At 38.5% G+C, this 7,887-nt stretch overlaps 1 pseudogene; it reads left to right on the top strand.

Moving 5' to 3' along the window:
- The first annotated feature begins 1,868 nt into the window (after positions 1 to 1,868).
- Positions 1,869 to 2,534, top strand: LOC102815283 (annotated as a pseudogene).
- The last annotated feature ends 5,353 nt before the right edge of the window (positions 2,535 to 7,887 follow it).

The following is a 7,887-nucleotide window of genomic DNA, read 5'->3' as shown; positions in this document are numbered from 1 at the left end:
TTTTACATTCCAGTCACCAGTAATTATCAATGCATCTTGACTGCATGTTTGTTCAATTTCAGACTGAAACAGATAAAATTCTTCAATTCCACCCTCATAGGCTTCAGTGGTTTGTGCATAATTTGAATAAAAATGGTATTAACTGCTTTTCCTTGTAGGTGTGCAGATGCTCCCAACATCACAGCAACACACAAGCCACCACAGTATTACAAACAAACACTGGTGGTGTAGAATAGTACACGGCAACATAATATAAAAATTTTAAATAAATAAATCCAAAATGCCCATAATAAAATAAATACCAGTTATTAGGCAATTTCAAATTTTAATTAAGGCAATAAAAATGTATATATTGTCAAAGAAGATGTGTGCAATAGAAAGAAGATTAAACAATGGAGGTAGGGTTTGAATGGAAGCCCAGCATTGTCCGATTGAATAAACAAGGGTACATGTTTTGATATCTCTGAGGTTCATCTGTGTCATGGATTCTAATTTTCCCTCTCTCACAGGGCTGATGTCAAGATTATTTAAACTGCTCAAGATTATATAAATCACATAGTGTTGCTCACTGTGCACACGATGTTCTGTGAAATAAGATATAGTGTGATTTGGATGCGTGCGAACACCGTATTATATTCAGGCAGTCCCCAGATTACAAATAAATTTCATGCCTAAATTTGTTTTTACATCACATTTGCATACAAGTCAGAACAATAGAGTATACAGTGTACCTTTCTATGCAAGAAAAATATAAAGGAATGCTTCCAGATACAATAAAACATCTTTAACGTAATAATACAGTAATAATAATAATGTTCTATTGGACAATATCATATGCAGGTAAAATTTTGCTAAAGATAATTCAAAAATGGCTAATAACAGTACATTGACAGAAAAGTGCCAGAGATTCAAACTGGATTCAGACGAGGATGTGGAATGAGTGATATCATTGCTGACGTCAGATGGATCTTGGCTGAAAGATACCAGAAAGATGTTTACCTGTGCTTTATTGATTATGCAAAGGCTTTTGATTGTGTGGATCATGACAAGCTATGGGCAACACTGAAGAGAATGAGTGATCCGGAACACTTAATTATGCTCATAAGGAACCTGTACATAGAACAAGAGGCAGTTGTTCAAACAGACTAAAGGACACTGAATGGAAATTAGGAAAGGTGTGCATTAGGGTTGTATTCTTCCACCATACATATTTAACCTGTATGCTGAGCAAATAATCTGAGAAACTGAGTTATATGAAAAAGAATGTGGCATAAGGATTAGAGGAAGACATTAACAATTTGTGATATACAGATGATACAATATTGCTTGCTGAAAGGGAAGAGGATTTAAAGTACTTACTGATGAAGACCAAAGACCACAGCCTTTCATCTAGGTTGTACCTCAGTGTAAAGCAAACAAAAACACTCACAACTGGAACAGTTAATAAAATCATGCTTGGACCTACTATCAACACTCATGAAAACAGCAGTCAAATCAAATGGCGTATTGCAGTAGGCAAATCTGCTGTACAAGACCTCTTGAAAGTGTTCAAGACCAAAGATATTAGTTTGAGGACTAAAGTGTGCCTGACACAAGCCATGGTATTTTCAATAACCTAATATCCATGTGAAAGTTGGCCAGCGAATACAGAAGACCATAGACGAATTGATGCATTTGAGTTATGGCATCAGAGGAGAATATTAAAAGTACCATGGAGTTCTCCCACCGCCTCCGCTGCGGGTCCCAGCAGTTTGGGCTGCAAGCAGAGTATCAGTGGCCAGGCAACTCAGCTTCCTAACCTTTTCTGTGCCCCGCAGCCCGCAGTGTCCCGTCATGCGCCTTCCTTCCCCGCCTTCTTGGGTGCCAAGATGCCCAAGAGGAAGGTCAGCTCTCCTCCAGAAGGGGCGGAAAAGAAGGAGCCCCAAGAGATGCTTAGCAAGGTTGTCAGCGAAACCTGCTCCTGCAAAAGTGGAAAGGAAGCCAAAAAAAGGCAGCTGGAAAGGATAAATCTGCAGACAAAAAAGTGCAAACAAAAGGAAAAAGGGGAGCAAAGGGAAAACAGGCTGAAGTCGCTAACCAAGAATCTAAAGAAGATTTACCTGCCGAGAATGGAGAAATTAAAAACCAGGAGAGTCCAGCCTCTGATGAAGCAGGAGAGAAAGAAGCCAAGTCAGACCATGTCCTAACAGTGGGTTTGTCTACCATGTCGTAACAGTGGGTCCTGTATTCTCCTTTTTTTTTTGTACAATCCAGAGGAATATATTTTTAATAACTATTTTATAAATGCAAGTTTTTTAGTAGCTCTAGAAACATTTTTAAGATGGTGGAAATCCCACTTCATCCCATTTTTTAAATGTAAATGCTTTTTTTAAACGGTGAAATCATTTCCTGGTTGTTTATTTTTTGGTACAATCAGAAAATAGTGGAATATTGGCACGTGGGAGGTTTTGACCATCTTGGGTGTCAACTTAACATTCCATTGGGGGGGTGGGGGGAGCTTTATATCCCATAGTACAAAGCATACTAAATGGTAATTGGGAGTCATGGTCATGCATTTGTGTGACTTGAACATTTTAAATTCTGTTTCCATGCTGTTTTTCAGTAGAATTGTTCCACTCATCTTGACTCTGCCTGTCAGAACTGTGTGTGTTTCTGTGACATCTTTGGTTGTGGTAGTCCCATTTTCCTCATAACATTGTTATGTGCTGTGAAATGTTGAAATTTTGAGTGTGTAGTGTGTGTGGTGTTAAATTGTGAATCAATAGGACTTACGACTATCAAAAATTGAAGCTATTGGTACTTGAAAGTTTTCCTACAAAAGAAAATTTGCATTCAAATTTAAAGCTGGAAAATCACTGGAATTTAGAAAATAATTATAACTACATGGCTCTTAGATTTTTGGTACGTACATTAAGAATTGTGTACAAATTGTTCATGTCTCTATACTGACCCTTAAACAAAAAAATACCACTTATGAAAGAATGTTTTCAAGTGCACGAATAGAATACTTTAGTCTTCTGGAAAAAAAACCATGGGCTGCCAGAACAAACAAATTTGTGTTGAAAGATGTGCAGTCAGAAGGCTCCTTCTAAGCCAGAATACCAAGACTTGGACTACTCATACTTCAGACATATTATCAGGAGGGATCTGCAGAATGACATTATGCTTGGTAAAGTTGAGGGTTCGCAAAGAAGAATAAGACAGCCAATGTGATGGCCTGGCATAGTGACAGAAGCAATGAGTTCGAGCACAGAAAGGTGTAAGGTTGGTGCAAGACCAGGCAGTTTTCTTTCTGTTGAGCATAATGTCATGGCACCTAACAACAGTAATGCATGCTACGTGGAGTCATGGTCTGTCACTGTAAGATAAGCACTGGACTGCTAACCACAAGGTTGACAGTTCAAACCCACCATTCTTTCATTGGAAACCCTAGGTAGGGTCACTATGAGCCAGAACAAACAGGATAGCACTTAACAACCATAACAGTGCATGTTTTAAATAAACTCATTTGCTATTAAAAACCATTGTGTATACTCAAATTTAAATATAATAGATTTTTCAAGGGTTAGGACAGACAACACACATATTTACAATTGGATGTTTCCCTAACAGACATTATATAATACATGACTGTGTTTATAAAGACTATTACTTGGCACAGGGTCATGTTGTGGCACTGTATGATAAACACTGGACTGCTAACATTAAGGTTGGTGGTTTAAATCTACCAGCCGTTCCTCGGAAACCCTCTACAGGGTCACTATGAGTCAGAACTGATTCAGCGGCACTTAACAACGATAACAACTTGGCACAAGGTTCAATAAACCGTCATTCCTTTCTCTCATATCAAGTAACTGCTATATTCTTAAATGTTATTGCTGTTGTTAGTTGCTGTTGAGCAATCCTATAAGCAAGAGAATGAAATATTACCCAGTCTTTCACCATCCTCACAATTGGTGCTGTTTGATCCCCTTGTTACAACTATTGTGGAAATCCATCTCATCTGTTTTTCATTGATGCTCTACTTTACCAAGCTAGATGTCCTCCAGGGGCTGATTCCTCCTGATAACATGCGCAAAGTACGTAAGATGAAATTTCACCATCCTTACTTCTAAGGAGCATTCTGGTTGTATTTCTTCCAAGACAGATTTTTTCATTCTTCTAGCAATGTATTCATTGTATTCTCAATATTCTTTGCCAACACTGTAATTCAAAGGCATCAAATTCATCCTTAGTCTTCTTACTCATTGTCCAGCTTTCACATGCATAAGAGGTGCCTGAATATACCTGGCTTGGGCCAGACACTTTAGTCTTCAAAATGGCATCTTTGCTTTCTAGCCTTTCAGAGAGCTCTTTTGCAACGTATTTGCCCAATGCAGTGCACAGTAGAGTATGTTATAACCAACTGAATAATTCAGTATAAATTCAGACAAATACACTGCAACACAGTCTTTATACCAGTTCAGAATTAAACAATTCCAGGGGATTTTTACGTATTTTCAATTGTACCTTTTTCTGAAATGAGAAAGCGAATGGTGGATGATGACTAAGCTACCAGACAGACCCATATCCACGGGGTGTGTATGTGATGTCTAAAAGAACACTGGCTGTGTGACAGTGTTTCCAACAAGCAAGAGCTGTGATTCTGACTCGAGGGATGTCACTAAAATAAGTGTCATTGAAGTAAAAAGTGATGATCTAGTTCCAGCAGCAGAAAATATTTCTGGGTATTAAAGGATTTAAGCTAATGGGAATCAGCACTAACGTGTTACCATCTAAATGACAGAGCATTATCAGACGTAGTGAGTGAAAGGTGCTGGTGTATTGTTAGTCATGGTGCATTAAATAAACCTCTACTGCCTACCCAGCCTCTGTCCTCAGAGCCCATTTCTCATCTGACTTTCAGAATAGACAAAATATGGAGAAGTTGAGAGACACAAAGGTTGAAATATAAAACAAATATACAAAATTTAAAATTAATCAGTATTATTCAGACAACGAGCGTCATGTGCATCCTTTCACCACACTTATATAATCTGTATGTTGTTGTTGCTGTTGTTAAGTGCCATCTGGTCAGCTCCGACCCATAGCAACCCTGTGTAGGGTTTCCAAAGAGCAGCTGGTGAGCTTGAACCACCAACCTTGCAGTATGGCACATTAACTCACAAGGCCATACCAGGACTTCAATCTGTATGGTGAGGAAATAAGGGTGAGTAGCAGCACTGTTTGGGCTGCGAACCTCAAGGTCAACAGTTCGAAACTACCAGCTGTTCTGCGGGAGAAAGATGAGGTTTTCTGCTCCCGTAAAGATTTACAGTCTCAGAAACCCTGTACAGGGTCACTATGAGTTGGAACTGACTCCACGACACATAACAACAACAACAACAACAAGAAGCAGCACTGGGAAAGAATGAAGACTCATTAGCAACCTGCAATATGCAAATGACAAAACCTTACTTACTGAAAGTGTAGAAGACTTGAAACACTTACTGATGAAGGCCAGAAATCACACTTCCACATAAAGAACACAAAAATCTCCACACTGACTCAGTTAGCAATATCATGATAAATGGAGAAAACACTGACATTATCAAAGATTTCATTTTATTGGTTCTGTAATCTATTCTCATAGATGCACCAGTCAAGAAATGTTGCACTGGGCAAATCTGCTACAAAATACCTCTTTAAAGTGTTTAAAAACAAAGATGTCACTTTGAAGACTAAGGTGCACCTGACTTAAACCATGATATTTTCATTTGCCTCTTATGCAGGTGAGAGCTGGACAAGGCATAATGAAGATGGGAAAAGAATTGATGTCTTTGAATTGTGGTGTTGACAAAGAATATATAGCATACACTGTTAGAAGAATGAATGAATCTGTCTTGGAAGTACAGTCAGAATGTTCCTTAGAAGTGAACCTGATGAGATTTGTCTCACATACTTTGGACATGTTATTCAAAGAGACTAGAACCTGAAGAAGGACATCATGTTTGGTAAAACAGAGGCCTAGCACCAAAGAGGAATAGCCTCATGGCTCCAACAAAACAATGACTGTAAGACGACACACAACCACACACAATGTTCTGTTGTATATGGGGTCACTATGAGTCAGAACTGACTCAATGGCACCTACCTCCAACAACAATTCACACAAAGCACCACCTGTCCTTCTATTTGCTATAAGCTCTGGTAGCGTAGTCGTTAGGAATCGGGCTGTGAACCACAAGGTCAGTGGTTCGAAACTACCAGCTGTTCTGTGGAAGAAAGATGAGGCTTTCTGCTCCTGTAAAGATTTACAGCCTCGGAAACCCTGTACAGCGTTGCTATGAGTCGGAACTGACTCCACAGCACATAACCAGCCAACCAAGTAACTTGTGTGTTGTTATGATGATAAAACCCATACCACCGGTTATTTCATATACCAATAGGTCACCCATGCTAGAACTTCCAGATTAAGACAGACTAGGAAGAAAGGCCTGGAGATCTACTTGGAAAACTTAGCCAATAAAACCCTTATACATCACAGCAGAACATTGGCTGATATAGTGCTGGAACACGAGAACATATTAATGAGCTTAAAGAGGCCACAAAACAAGGTAACATTTTGTTCTCTTCCACGAAGGACTGCCATGAATCAGAGACAACTCCAAGACAACTAAAACTAACAATTCACACAAAGAAGAGAGAAATGGAGGAGTATTCATTAAAAATTCTTCATTGGGTTTAAATAAAAAGTCCAAGGATTGGGGAGGGAGGGGGAAACAGCAGTAATATATTTTCAGCAAAATTCAACCCAGTGCTCTACCTATTACATGCTTTTGGTGTCCTGTCTGTTGTCTCCTCTACTGCTTTCTTAGGTGGGAATGGTGCCCCTTCACTGTCGTTAGAACAGTATGTAATGTCAGGATATAATCATCATCACTTCTCATTACCATAAAAGAAAATAATTATTGGAAGTGGAAGCAAAGAGTAGGAGAGAAGAGAAAGGAGATGATGAGTGAATAGTTATTTTCTATCCCACAGTCTTCTGAGACTTTGTCCACTAGGGTCAGCTGAAAATGGCTCTAAAAGTCATGGATTATGATCATACCCAAAATAGATACTAACAACATTTGGGTTAGCCATGCAGTCAGGAAAGATCAATATGTCATATGACAGACTTATGAATATCAAGAAGGATGACTAAAGATAACATCAAAATATAACTTTGCTCTTTACCTTTAAATCTTTAGAAATTTAATTTTCTACCATTTTCCAAAAGTGAATTAATGTTTCAAAGATGGGGTCAGGCCTGTGGCTAACAAATAATTAAGCAGGTTCATTTATATGCCGAGTTTTCACAAGTCATCTTCTGAGGGGATGGAGATGGGAGATGGAGTTTTCTCATTTATTTTTAGAATGAATATAACAGAAAAAAAATGGAAATAAAAAAATGTTAAGGTGCTAGAGGATTAACTACTCTAGAGCATGGATCAGCATTTTTTTTCTTTTGTAAAGAGCCCACAATAATAACTTAAGTGATGGACCATATGATTTCTATCACTACTCAATTCAGCTACTGTAGTAGGAAAACAGTGTTAGACAATGTATAAATGAATGAACATGACTGTGTTCTGATGAAACTGTTATTACACAAATAGTCAATAAATCTATGGACCATAGGGATCTGTTGATCCCTGCTCCATAAGGTATCACTAAGAGCACTTTCTTACTGAGAGCAATATATCAAACAATCTTTTTACAAAATCTGCCCATGAGAAGATGTAGGTCCTCAATACCCTGTTGTTGTTGTTAAGTACCATGGAGTTGGTTCCGACTCATAGTGACCCTACACAGGATTTCCGAGGCTGTAAATCTTTATGGGAGCAGACCACCTCATCTTTCTCC

The sequence above is a fragment of the Chrysochloris asiatica genome, unplaced genomic scaffold (genome assembly GCF_000296735.1).
Source record: "Chrysochloris asiatica unplaced genomic scaffold, ChrAsi1.0 scaffold00022, whole genome shotgun sequence".
In the NCBI taxonomy this organism is placed as follows: Eukaryota; Metazoa; Chordata; class Mammalia; order Afrosoricida; family Chrysochloridae; genus Chrysochloris; species Chrysochloris asiatica.
The sequence above is the reverse complement of the archived record's forward strand: the minus strand, read 5'-3'. Positions and strand labels throughout refer to the sequence as shown.